The sequence below is a fragment of the Sinocyclocheilus grahami genome, unplaced genomic scaffold, assembly GCF_001515645.1.
Source record: "Sinocyclocheilus grahami isolate Dianchi unplaced genomic scaffold, SAMN03320097.WGS_v1.1 scaffold613.1, whole genome shotgun sequence".
NCBI classification, from domain to species: Eukaryota; Metazoa; Chordata; class Actinopteri; order Cypriniformes; family Cyprinidae; genus Sinocyclocheilus; species Sinocyclocheilus grahami.
Genome location: NW_015505792.1, coordinates 994476 through 1003807, shown reverse-complemented (window position 1 = coordinate 1003807; position 9332 = coordinate 994476). Strand labels below are relative to the sequence as shown.

At 34.8% G+C, this 9332-nt stretch overlaps 1 long non-coding RNA gene across 1 annotated transcript in view; it reads right to left on the bottom strand.

Moving 5' to 3' along the window:
* Positions 1 to 8626: 8626 nt before the first annotated feature.
* Positions 8627 to 9332, bottom strand: part of LOC107557666 (uncharacterized) — an 8401-nt gene continuing 7695 nt past the window's right edge. Inside the window, exon 3 of the long non-coding RNA XR_001605420.1 lies at positions 8627 to 8692. This is a non-coding gene — a long non-coding RNA (uncharacterized lncRNA). The remainder of the gene's footprint in view (positions 8693 to 9332) is intronic.

Here is a 9332-nt window from a genome sequence, read left to right as displayed (position 1 = left end):
GGAAACCAGACATGAGTAATCAATCAAATATAAGTAGAGCAGAACAGACGAGAGCAAAAGATCACTACAACACAAGATCTATCTATCTATCTATAGTCTGTTTGTCTGTCTATCCATCTATTTATTGTCTATCCTTCCATCTGTTTGTCCATCTGTCTGTCTATCCTTCTGTTTATTGTGTGTCTGTCCACCTGTCTATATGTCTGTCTATCTATCTTTTCATCTATCCATTTGTCCGCCTATCTGCCTATTCATCTGTCTATCCTCCTATTTATTGTCTATCCATTCATCTGTCTGTTTGTCTCTGTCTACCTATCCTTCTAATTATCATCTATCTGTCCATTGTCTGTCTATCCATCCATTTATCGTCTATTTACCCATCTGTCCATCTGTCTCTGTCTATCCATCTATCCTTCTATCTATTTGCCCATCTGTCTGCAATTATCCACCTGTCTATCCTTCTGTTTATTGTCTGTCTATCCACCTGTCTATCTATCTATTCATCTATTTATCATTCACCCATCCATCTATCTATCTACCTATCTATCATCTGTACATCTGTCTATCCTTCCATTTATTGTCTGTCCATCTAGTCTGTCTGTCTGTCTATCTATCTATCTCTCTGTCTGTCTGTCTGTCTGTCTGTCTATCTATCTATCTATCTATCTATCTATCTATCTATCTATCTATCTATCTATCTATCTATCTATCTATCTATCTATCTATCTATCTATCTATCTATCTATCTATCTATCTATCTATCTATCTATCTATCTATCTATCTATCTATCTATCTATCTATCTATCTATCTATCTATCTATCTATCTATCTATCTATCTATCTATCTATCTATCTATCTATCTATCTATCTATCTATCTATCTATCTATCTATCTATCTATCTATCTATCTATCTATCTATCTATCTATCTATCTATCTATCTATCTATCTATCTATCTATCTATCTATCTATCTATCTATCTATCTATCTATCTATCTATCTATCTATCTATCTATCTATCTATCTATCTATCTATCTATCTATCTATCTATCTATCTATCTATCTATCTATCTATCTATCTATCTATCTATCTATCTATCTATCTATCTATCTATCTATCTATCTATCTATCTATCTATCTATCTATCTATCTATCTATCTATCTATCTATCTATCTATCTATCTATCTATCTATCTATCTATCTATCTATCTATCTATCTATCTATCTATCTATCTATCTATCTATCTATCTATCTATCTATCTATCTATCTATCTATCTATCTATCTATCTATCTATCTATCTATCTATCTATCTATCTATCTATCTATCTGTCTATCTATCTATCTATCTATCTATCTATCTATCTATCCTGAATTATTAATTGAAATTGTAACCCCATGATTTCCCATTTCCATAACTAACAGTCTCTAGAACCTACACTATAATTATATATATATATATATATATTGATCAGTAGCGTTTGCTGTGACTCTGACGCGCGACTCGTCTTTAATACCGCTCTAAGTCGCTGCCAAGCCTCTGCCAAGAACACATTTGCAAACGCAGGAGAAATCTACATAAATAACACCAGCGACGTTCCAGGTATTTCTCAATGAACACACGGCTGCTGAGACCCAGATCTGCTGCAAGGTTTGGGTTCAGTCAGAAGCGCAGGAAGGATCTGAGCTGCTTGTTCATCTACTCCAGACTTCCTGCTGCTGCCGCTGCATTATTGTTCTGTGTTTATATTCTCGCTTGTTTTCGGAGTCATGTCCCGTGTGGCTTTTGTTCGTATTAGCATGCGTGCCAGATAGTATGGAAACACCCTCGTCTGACGTCTTCACCTGAGAGTTAAACCATCCACTGCATCTCCGGCCAAAACTTAGAAAGAGACTTCGCAGGAACTTCAGGGTCACTGCTGGTTTTTCAGATTCAGAAAAAAACGTTTATGACTTCAGATGTACGCCTTTTGAAAATGTATCTTATATATAAGTCATTGCCTTGAAATCAATTTGAATCATTTTGAAAGCTCTTCACCTCGATTCGTGCTTTTCTCTCTGCGCTGAATGGAGGGTTGATTAAGAGCGTTCTGTCGAATCACTCGCTCTATTAATGAATAACCAGATTTCAAAAGCTACTTTTTCCTTGAGTTTCTTTCTTCATTTATAAAAAGCGAAATAGACAAGAAAATCAATGACTCACATTCACACAACATTAATACTAAGAAGGTTTTTTTAGTTCAAGGAGACGAAGAAATAAACAGAGAATTGGAGATTAAAAATCAGGAATACATTTGAGAAATATGAATTAGTCTAATAGTGAAAAGTCTAGAGAAGAATTAAATATATTTTATATATAGAAGAATATATATATAGTAAAAGTATTTAATGCATTACAAATTTATTCAAAATCCCTTATAAAATGTCAAAATGCACCATAAATCATAGATTAATTAATATATATCTATGTATATAAGTCTATATAAGTCTCTTTTTTATTATTTAAATCAAAACATAACTTTTACAATGCATAAAATATATGTAGCAAATACATCTGAAAATATTTTTGGTTCACCATATGGGAGATATTTGGTATCAAAACAATTACATATGAATATATATTTTAACTTACTATAACTGCAGGTTCAATTATTCACGAGAACAAATGACTGACTATAATTCATTAAGAATCACAATGCATTACATATAAAAGCTTCAAGCATTTGAGAAAAACATCAGATTTATAGCTGGCATTTATCATTTATGCGCTACTAATCAGTGTTTTCCGCTGATGCTGGTGCACATAAAAAAATCTAATTATTTTAGGAACAAAGAGCAGTTGAACTAATTAACGTTAAAATTTAACAGACATCATTAATCTAAAATGAAGAATGAGTTGCGCCTGTTGAATTTGCTCTGTGCTTTATTTGTCTGATTTAAACAGTGTTGAGTTTGTAAAGCCATGAAGAAACGCTGCTTTTCTCGTCTGCTAAATTGAGCACAAAATTATTTGCTGTTGATTTAGAATTTAATGCAAATAAATAAACGGCTGGGCTAAAGAAATAAGAAACGATGATGGTTATAGTTATTATAGAATTCATCAATTGCTGTCAGTCAGAGCAGATGTTTAGTTTACATCACACACACACACACACACACTCACTCACACACAGACACACAGACACACAGACACACACACACTCACTCACTCACACACACACACACACACACACACACACACACACACTCACTCACACACACGCTCACACACACGCTCACACACACGGTTGTGGTGAACCATAGTCGTTATCTAGAGATAGTAACTAGTCATGATATTGACCGCAAACGCAAGAGAGTTTGTGAAACTGTGTTCATAATGAACAACACAAACAAGGCACTGCCGAAACACACGAAATTAAACCAATGAATCAAAAGAAAACCAGTCAGACAACAAACAAACACACACACACACAATCTTTCTCTGATTGCATCTTTCATTTTGGCCTTCTCTAGCAAACTGTACAAATATTTAATATTTTTTAATATTTAGAGATTTTTGGAGTACATTTAACAAGAAAATACTATTTCAGTCTTTCTGCTTCAAAAGATCATGTTTAATGAACTGAAACTCAGCGTGCATAGACTAAGTTACGTGTCGCACTGTTTTTTTCCCTTGTTTATCTGTAAACTAAATCAAATATATTTCAAGAATTTATTCCTTGTATGTATATATTTACTGCAGATTTTACATATATAACAATGCAATAATATTTTGTATTTTCACATCTAGGTGGAACATTTTTTAATTTGTACTACTGTCTGTTCAAAATAAAGGAAAAGAAACCGAGCATAGTAGATTTGTTTTTTTTTCCTGTTGTACCTAAATGGTGTCGAACCGTGACCCCCAAAACGAGGTACATACCGAACCGTGACATCTGTGTACCATTCCACCCCTAATATATATATATTTCTAAAAAATATGAATATATATTCCATTTTAAGAACACCTTAATTTTCTTTAAGAAAACCTAACCCATAACACGTGTGAACTTATAACACATTTTAATCAAAATCAGCAAGGAACATACTTTATAATAATTCCAAAAAAGAAGAAAAAAAGCATCTTACAATACATAAAAAATAAACATCAGGTGTGTATTTTTGTCATTTTTACTACTCTTTGTTGTTTTATGCATTTTTTTGTTTTAGTTGTAGTTATTTTAGTATGTCAAGTTAAACTAAATGAAAATGAGAAAATCCTGCCTTGCTAACTAGCTGAAAATATATATATATATATTTTTGTTGTTGTCGTTGTTTTTCCCAAGTAAGGAAATTTTTTTTCTTTTAGTTGACTAAAATAACCCTGATATGAAGGTTCAAACTAAATATATATATTTAATTGAGTCCCACTGTCTGCAACATACAGTGGGGCAAAAAAGTATTTAGTCAGCCACCAATTGTGCAAGTTCTCCCACTTAAAAAGATGAGAGAGGCCTGTAATTTTCATCATAGGTATACCTCAACTATGAGAGACAAAATGAGAAAAAAAAATCCAGAAAATCACATTGTAGGATTTTTAAAGAATTAATTGGTAAATTCCTCGGTAAAATAAGTATTTGGTCACCTACAAACAAGCAAGATTTCTGGCTCTCACAGACCTGTAACTTCTTCTTTAAGAGGCTCCTCTGTCCTCCACTCGTTACCTGTATTAATGGCATCTGTTTGAACTCGTTATCAGTATAAAAGACACCTGTCCACAACCTCAAACAGTCACACTCCAAACTCCACTCATCTTTTTAAGTGGGAGAACTTGCACAATTGGTGGCTGACTAAATACTTTTTTTTCCCACTGTATATTTAGCATATATTTAAAATACATTTTATCAAGAAACAAAACTGGGACAATTCATTCTGTCCATTTTAGTGTTTCAACTCTACTGACATCTGCAACGTTTAACACACATCAACTCATCTGACATTTCATCTTCACATCTCAATGATGAAGAAAATGAATCTCTCTGCTCTTATCCATGAGAGACGGTACTTCAACACGAGTGTGTGTGTGTGTGTGTGTGTGTGTGTGTGTGTGTGTGTGTGTGTGTGTGTGTGTGTGTGTGTGTGTGTGAGTGAGTGTGTGTTTGTGTCGCAGCTCTGTTTCCCTGGCACACAGAGAGCGCAGCAGATGGCAGAGTGCGTGTGTGTGTGTGCGTGCTCAAGATCCGGAGTTGTGAAGACGCACCAGAGACACTTAAAGTGTCAAGAGTTTCAGAGAGATATTACACATACACACACACACACACACACATGAATCCAGACGTCAGAAGGTTGTGGGTTTAAATCCCAGAAGGCCTGATTCATGAACAGATACAGAAATCAGCCACATTAATGCCAGAAAATGCCACTGCGGATCAGAAACCATCTGCTGAATAATCAGACAACAAGAGCTTGACCAAACACACCCAACATCAATAACCCACACTGCGAGTGCACTCCTTTGATTAAATCATCCACATGCCTCCACAAGCTGAGCGTCAGCCCTGCAACGCAACAGATGCTCCTCTTATCAGGATTTTTGTCTTGTTTTCCAGTCAAAACACCCTCAAAAACCAGATAACTTGTGTGCTTTGAGCATCTTTGGATCAGGATCAGTCACTTATTCTGATGAAAGCATAAGCTAAATCAATGTACACTGCAAAAAAAAATTATAGTACAAATATCTAAACATTCTTAAATCAAGATAAATTTAATTCAGATGCAAAAGGACTTAAGAAGTATTATTTTCTAAAAAAAAAAAATAAAAAAAAATAAAAAAAATTTATAGAAAATAAGACTTAAGTCATTTTGCATTTCAAGAAAAGGTATATTGATTTAAAAATGTTTAGATATTTGTACTGGAAAACAAGACAAAAATACTAACGAAGAACATTTCAATTTGCAGTGTAAATGTTTAAAATGCATATTTTTTTTAAATATAGGTTTATATAAAAAACACAAAGAAAATCTATTCATTAATCGGGTAAGATGCTCATGACAAATGGGGGCAAAAACAAAAGTGTTGCGTTTATAATTGTATTCAGTGTATATATATATAAAATTGTATTTTACATTGTATTTATTTAATTTAATTATTTTATATTTATTTACATTTTTGGCATTATTTGACAAGTCACAATTTTGTTTCAAGAACGTTTAGATATTTTAGAAAACAAGACAAAACTCCTGAATAAGAAAGCTGTTTTGTTTTTGCTGTGCAGATGCAATACAGACTCAAAAGCATCTACAGGACAGGCTTTATGCAACAATTACACAATTAAAAGTGTAATTAAGCAATGCATACCGTTGACAGAGCAATAAGCCATCAAAGGCAGCGTTACAGTAATTATATTAAAGCTGAGAGGCGATGAAGGAATAGATATGCAGATATGAATGCAACAGGGCTGAATGCACAGAGAGTGACAGAGCGTGCCGATACTGCATTTATCTACAGCCAGAGAAAGGCAGAATGAGAAAGAATAACAAGTTATTACATCCCGCGAGAGATACAGACGAAACCGCAGAGGATATGAAGGGCCGAGCAAAAGGTGATGATGAAGAACATTTTCCACATCATCTGCTCCTCCTTCAGCGTTTCATTTTCTCATGTGTGTGTGTGTGTTTGACAGAAAGTGAGTGAGTGAGTGAGTGCGAGTGAGTGAGTGTGTGTGTGTGTGTGTGTGTGTGTGTGTGTGTGTGTGTGTGTGTGATTGCGGCTGTGTATGTGTGTGTAATTGCGGCTGCTGTTTCTGGGTGATTTAAAGTCCTCACAGATGGACAGAAAAACAAAGAAAAAACAAAGATGAAAAACGACCTGCTACACCTGCTCATCCGGCCCTCATCTAATATGCAAATTATTCTGATTTACGGCTGATTCTCAGTGTGTGTGTGTTTGTGTTTTACAGCCACTCAGCAAAGCATCATTACTCCATGCATTTATTTGATCAAAAATACAGTAAAAATTGTGAAATATTATTACAATTTAAAATAGCTGTTGTCTATGTGAATCTCTGTTAAACTGTAATGTATTTCTGTGATGCGCAGCTGTATTTTCAGCATCATTCCTCCAGTCTTCAGTGTCACATGATCTTCAGAAATCAGTATAATATGCTGATCTGCTGCTCGAGAAACATTTCTGATTATTATATATGTTATGTTTGTAGAAACTGTGATACATTTTATTTTTCAGGATTCACAGATGAATAGAACAGCATTTATTTGAAATAGAAATCTTCTGTAAAATTATAAATGTCTTTACTGACACTTTTGATCAATTTAATGCATCTTTGATGAATAAAAGTATTAATTTCTTTCTTTTTTCTTGTTTATGCCAAATTTTTGAATGGTTATAAATCGCAATTTCCACAAAAATATTGTGCAGCACGACTGTTTCCAACATTGATAATAATCAGAAATGTTTCTTGAGCAGCAAATCAGCATATTATACTGATTTCTGAAGATCATGTGACACTGAAGACTGGAGGAATGATGCTGAAAATACAGCTGCACATCACAGAAATAAATTACAGTTTAACAGAGATGCACATAGAAAACAGCTGTTTTAAATTATAATATTATTTCACAATTTTTACTGTATTTTTGATCAAATAAATGCAGCCCTGGTGTGCAGTAGAGACTTTCTCACTCACATAAAGTGATACACATATAGCAAACCTCAGCTGCTTGATTGTTTATATAGCCTCCGAATGTAAACTATATTATCATCAAGCTCTAATCTGCTAAGATATTAAGATATTATAAACATTAACATCATGACTTTCTGTAAAGCTACATTGAGACTGTGTGTTGTGAAAAGCGCTGTACAAAACAATTTGACTTGACATGATCAATGCAGTGACACACACACAGATTGAATCAGTGTATTGATCACCACTGACCGACTGAGTGACATTTTGCTGTGTGTGCATCTACACAATCTCTGAACGTGCAGAAAACAGAGAGACAGAGGCAGATGAAGAGCGATGAAGGTCAGTCTCTCGCTTTCATTAATGACATTTAAATATAAATACATTCATTATAAAGGCTTTCAGAGTTCAACTCTGATCTGATCTGTATAATCAATGGAGTTAATTGGCCATCAGCGGCAGCTCTTAACGAGGGTGCAGTGACAGTGGGCGGAGCCAGATCTCACGCCATTAATGAGTTAATTAGAGAGACGATGAGCTTCTGATACAGACATGGAAAACATGACATACGTATGATCAAAGACACACACCACGAGTTAAACTACTGAAGAGTGTGTGTGTGTGTGTGTGTGTGTGTGTGTGTGTGTGTGAGTAATAATGTCTTTATATATATAATATATATACTGTATATATATAAATAGCTCAATATTTTTGTGGAAACCGGCATACATTCTATTTTTCAGGATTGTCACATTTGACCATTTTGATGCTTCCGTGATGAATAAAAGTATTTTCAATTCATATATATATATATATATATCCAGAATGCCTGTCTATAGCTCTCTGTCTCTGTCCATATAGTATATCTGCCTGTCTCTCACCGTCACATCATTTAATCTTGTAATGGTCTCCGTTCATTCATGATCTATTTATCCCTCTCTCGTGTGTGTCTCTGAGCTGAGCGTGCCGCTGCATTGGTTTCTCTGGCGCTCTGATACACACTCAGCGCTGTTAAACGAGAAGAATAGCATGATGCACAACACACAAAATAGAGAGAGAGAGAGAGAGAGAGAGAGAGAGAGAGAGAGAGCGAGAGAGAGAGAGAGAGAGAGAGAGAGAGAGAGAGAGAGAGAGAGCTACCGCCACCACTGAACCAGAGTGAAGGACGAGAGACCAAACGAAGAGAGACCTCATAGGACGCCTTCTTAAACGCAGCTGTCACACACACACACACACACACAGAGAGAGAGAGAGAGAGAGACGGCTGACAGCAGCAGTTGTCGTCTCATTCTCACTTTCTGTCTCTGTTAGGATGCAAATGCAGCACATCTGTGTGTGTGTGTGTGTCTGACAGTAGATTAACCTCTCATATTGTCTGGAGCTTCAGGGTGAGACGCACAGCGGGTCACATATGACACCGGACACAACAAACCCAAACCCCCTCCTGAGAGGAAAGACTGATCTATTACACCTGACATGCATTAATAATGTCTTTATATATATAATATATATACTGTATATATATAAATAGCTCAATATTTTTGTGGAAACCGGCATACATTCTATTTTTCAGGATTGTCACATTTGACCAATTTGATGCTTCCGTGATGAATAAAAGTATTTTCAATTCATATATATATATATATAT